This window comes from Urocitellus parryii, chromosome 1, assembly GCF_045843805.1.
Source record: "Urocitellus parryii isolate mUroPar1 chromosome 1, mUroPar1.hap1, whole genome shotgun sequence".
NCBI classification, from domain to species: domain Eukaryota; kingdom Metazoa; phylum Chordata; class Mammalia; order Rodentia; family Sciuridae; genus Urocitellus; species Urocitellus parryii.
Window position 1 is genome coordinate 166429888 of NC_135531.1, and position 5050 is coordinate 166434937.

The 5050-nt window shown below is 55.5% G+C and overlaps 1 pseudogene; it reads right to left on the bottom strand.

Annotated features, from left to right (window-relative positions):
- Window positions 1-1330: 1330 nt before the first annotated feature.
- LOC144254646 (putative olfactory receptor 2W6 pseudogene) lies at window positions 1331-2261 on the bottom strand (annotated as a pseudogene).
- Between the last annotated feature and the right edge of the window lie 2789 nt (window positions 2262-5050).

Here is a 5050-nt window from a genome sequence, read left to right on the forward strand (position 1 = left end):
TCAGGTGGCTCTCAGTGTGAACCCATCTCCCGACACGCTCTCTGCTCCTGGATTTTGTACCCCTCCAGGGTTAAACGAAAGCCAGGACTTAGAATAAGGCTAGTCTATGAAAGGGACCATCCGTTCACCTGGAACAGTCACCGGAGGGACGCTGCTGAGCAAGGAACAGGGTGGGCTGAGGCTCTCTGGTCACTCCCATCCCCCGAGGGAGCTCATGGTTCAGGACATGGGAAGAAGGCTTGGGGAAAGAGAGGAGTCAACTTTGACTATCCCCAACACGACAACTCCCAGGTCTGTCTGTCACCGGAGACTGGGGGGAGCCTTTAACAGACACCTGCCCAGCCATGGTCTTGCACTCCGGGACTGCGGAGCCGGGAAGTCACATCCTCGGGCTCTGAGGCACCTGCTGCTGCGGCGCTGCTCTTAGTGACATCCGGCTGCACTGACCTTGTAAGATCGCCGACAGCACCATGTCTGGTGAGGTTGGCCAGGAACCTCCCCAGGAGACCAAGGTCATCGGTCCCCTCGAATGAAGATCATCTACCCGGCTCCTTCTAGGCCCTTGGCTGCTCAGCCCTCCTGGGAGCACTCTGCTGTGAGAACAGCCAAGGAGAGGGGCCACGACCCCCAGTCCTCCCTTCCAGAAGATGCACCTAAAAGGCCACTCCCGGCTCATGAGGACAGCCTGGGCAGAGGCTGTCCTCCCAGCATGCCCAGATGTCCATTGGAAATGCGACCACAGTTGTGGGCACAGGGGTGCTGAGAAAGGCTGCTCACTGTCTCTCTTTGACACCTAGGATGTAGTTGCAAACTGCCTGGTGCTTGTGGGACAGGGCAGATGACAAGTCTCCTGCCATTATGGAGCAGAGCTCCTAGAGCTGGCAGCTGGTCCCACCCAGACCTGGCAGCGCGAGCCACACTAGAACCCTGAGCCACTGTGTTGTCTGCCTCACTTGGTGGCTCAGGTGACTGGGAACAGCTCCAGCAAGTCCTCCGCATGGATCAGGCACCCCAATCTGAGCTCCCCGTGTCCCAATGCTCCAAAACCCAAAACCTCCTCAGCACCATCACCACCCAACCATGGAAACCCCACCCGGGACCTGCAAGCCTGTGGCGACAAGGTGATCTGAATGCCTACACAGACTTTGAGGCTATGTGTATGTGCACACAGGAAACACAGATGGATGTCACATTTGTACTTGAGACTCAAGTGTGAATTTGAGATATCTCATGATGTATATCCGCCCCAGCCTGCCTCCACAGAATACCACTGGCCTGAGGATGTGGACGAGGGCACTGCACTCAGCAGCCAGATGCAAGTGCTGCTCACTTAAGCTTCCCCAGACCCCTTCTCCCAGCCCAGGAGCCTGGCCACTGCCCCCTTCACATCCTTGTTCCTCAGGGTATAGATGAGGGGGTTGGCGCTGGGTGTGACCACCGTGTAGAAGAGTGTGAGGAACTTGCCCTGGTCCTGTGAGTAGCTGTTGGCCGGCTGCAGGTACATGTAGATGATGGTCCCGTAGAATAGAGAGACCACCAGCAGGTGGGAGGAGCAGGTGCTGAAGGCCTTCCTGCGCCCCTCGGTCGATCTGATCCTCAGCACTGCGGCTGCGATCGTGCCGTATGAGACGAGGATCAGGGACAGGGGCACCAGCAGAAGCGCCACCCCCAGGGTAAAGGCACAGGCTTCCACCAGCATGGTGTCTTCACAGGACATGGCGATGAGAGCCGGCATCTCACAGAGAAAGTGGTCCACAGCGCGAGAGCCGCATGGTCTGAGGACACATGACGAAGGCATTCAGAAAGCCGCAGCCCCAGGCCACAGCGACCAGCTGCAGGCAGAGGCGGGGGTGCATGAGCACCATGTAGTGCAGGGGCCGGCAGACGGCCACATGGCGGTCGTAGGACATGACGGCCAGGAGGACGCACTCGGTGGAGCCCAGCACCATGTAGACGTAGAGCTGGGCCACGCAGCCGTGGTAGTTGATGGTCTTGTCTGGGCCCCAGAGGTTCCACAGCAGCTGGGGCACAATGCTGGTGGTGAAGCAGAGGTCCAGGAAGGACAGGTTCCCAAGGAAGAAGTACATGGGCGTGTGGAGCCTGGCATCCGCGAGGGACAAGAGGACAATGGCAGCATTGCCCACCAGTGCCAGGACATAGAAGACCAAGACAGAGGCAAACAGGACCCTCTCCAGTCGAGGCCGGTCAGAGAAGCCCACCAGTATGAACGCCTGGAGGGAGCTGTCGTTGCCGCTCCCCATGGCCACCCCACTGTGTGCAGAAACATCGAGGGCACTGGTAAGAGAACACAGCATGGCCCCCTGCCCGCTGCACCCGGCTGTGCACTCAAGAGAGTTCACCTCTGAGTGTACACCTACAGATGCCCATTATGTTCAGGGCAGTGTGCCCGACTCCCAGGCGGGGCATGGATCTGCCCTGGAGCCTGCCGCCTTGGGGAACAGTACAGGCATTTGATGACCAAGGCGGGTCAGAAGCTCAGCCAGAAGAGTTGTCGAGGGCTGGGTGTTGGCCAGTGGCTCCCAACAGGTGGGGAGAGCCCTGCAGCTGCGCCTATGTTAACGGAGGCCATGACCTGAGAGCCGGGCTCTGGCTGTGTTCACAGAAGGAATGTGACCTGTGGCCCACTGAGCAGGATGCTCCCACAAGAGCCAGCAGGATGTGCCCAGGTACAGAGGCCAAACTCAGGGGCGACGCTCAGGGACTTCGCGAATGCACACACGAGGCCACCTTGAATGGCAGGCCATTGTATCAAAACAGGACCCAATAATTCTTGAGGTGACAGGTGTGATTCTGCCTCTGCAATACATGACCTACAACCCAGCTTGGCATCCTGTGTGTTGGCTTTCCTCATGCAAGATGGAAAGAGGACAGGGCTTTTAGGTTCCCATCCATACCTCCCATGTCTACATGCCTGGTGACAGTGGGCTTATACCTTGGCCACCTACAGCCTCCAGGGCTACAGTTGTCTAAGATAAGGGCTGTGAAGGGGACCCTGCCTAATAGTGCCAATAGCTACTGAGGAAGGCCTCCCCTGAGACAGTAGTAGCAAGTGACACCAGGCAACACAGGACAGTGGACATGGGAGTACAGAAGCATTTTGAAGGACCCCTGTGTGCATGTGGCTGCTGCCCTACCTGTCGGCCCTCATGGTGGAGTCTGCAAACTCTGCCTGGCTGAAGCTGTGGTGGGGATCCCTAAGTTTGAATCCAACAGTTCAGACACCAGATCCCCAGCCAAGCCACACAAAGGGGTAGGAAAGGGGCAGGGAACCCTCAGAAGTGGCCAGATAAGTGCTAAAGAACCGGGAGACTTTCACAGGCACACTTTGCAAGCATCGAGTGTGAAGAGCAGCTGAGCTTCGGTATCCACAGACTCATTGCTAAATTGCACCCCATGGAGAGACCCAAGGACTGGCGATGAAAAACTACACAAATTATTTAGCAATGGCTGTCACTTAGACTGCCACTCCTGAGCCAAAATTGCAAGGTGACCTCAGGTCTTTTAAAAACATTTTTCCTCCATGTTTTATTACATCAGTGTGAGGTGGCCACCATGCATAGTCCTCTGACTCGCATCCTGCCCAGGTGTTTAGTTGACAGTCATGAAATTGCAAAGGAGCTCTGAAAATGTCAAATTCCTTTAGTAGTTTCATTGGCATGAAATAATAAATGTGAACTCATTATGGAAACTTCGGCCTAATGTTCTGAAATTGGGTTGGTGAATGGGACTTGATTCTCTGACGTAAGGTTATGCTCCAACCACACCAACTCATGGAGGACAGACCAGGGCTTTCTAGGCTTTAATGGATAGAAATTAACAACAAAGAGTAGGGGAACTATTTATATTTCAGATATACTGCACATTCTTATTTAGGAATTTTTAGACCCCTTTTTCCCCATGTGGGGACCAGCCACTGTGAGAAAAAGGCATTGATCTGAAATGTGGGTCCAGGCCACACCACCCACTGAGCTAAGGTGAGACTCTCTCTGGCCATTCCTGTCTCTATGCACTCCCTCCTTCCAATAGCAGCCAAGCCCAGGGCTCAGGTCCCCTTCTCTGCACTCCCTCCTGTCCTGTGCCAGCCAAGCTCAGGGCCCAGGTCCCCTGCTCTGCACTCCCTCCTGTCCTGTGCCAGCCAAGCCCAGGGCTTGGGTCCCCTGCTCTGCACTCCCTCCTGTCCTATGCCAGCCAAGCTTAGGGCCCAGGTCCCCTGCTCTGCACTCTAACCTGTCCTGTGACAGCCAAGCCCAGGGCTCAGGTCCCCTCTCTGCACTCCCTCCTGTTCTATGCCAGCCAAGCTCAGGGCTCAGGTCCCCTCTCTTCACTCCCTCCTATCCTATGGCAGCCAAGTCTAGTTCTCAGTTCCCCTGCTCTGCACTCCCTCCTGTCCTGTGCCAGCCAAGCCCAGGGCTCAGGTCCCCTGCTCTGCACTACCTCCTGTCCTATAGCAGCCAAGCCCAGGGCTCAGTTCCCCTGCTCTGCACTCCCTCCTGTCCTGTGCCAGACAAGCTCAGGGCTCAGGTCCCCTGCTCTGCACTCTCTCAGGTCCTATGGCAGCCAAGCCCAGGGCTCAGGTCCCCTGCTCTGCACTTCCTCCTTTCCCATCCTTTTCGTGCTATAGGGCTGTGGCTGCTGTCATTTGTCACCTTTCCCTCACCAACCTGCACTTACATGCCTACAGAGAGCTCCCTTAGTCTCAGCCATCTCTAGAGGAAAGCCTGTGATTCTTTTCACAATCACAGAGAAGCTCTCTCTATGCTGATACAGAAGAACAGAGCTTTCTGTTCAACCTGGCTCCTCTCCTACACAAGAGTGTGGTTTTATGTGTGCCTCTAGTCTCCAGGGGCACCCTGGGTTGGCCAGCAGGGACAAGGCAAACAAGTAGAACAGAATCATCTTTATATGCCTACGATTCATTGTAGAAATCAGTGTGTTCTATCTTTTTTGAATCAGATGCAGTATCTTTCTCAAAAATGGAGTTCCAAATTAGAAGTCGGGGTTGGGAAGCTCCCTACTCTGATGCACACTA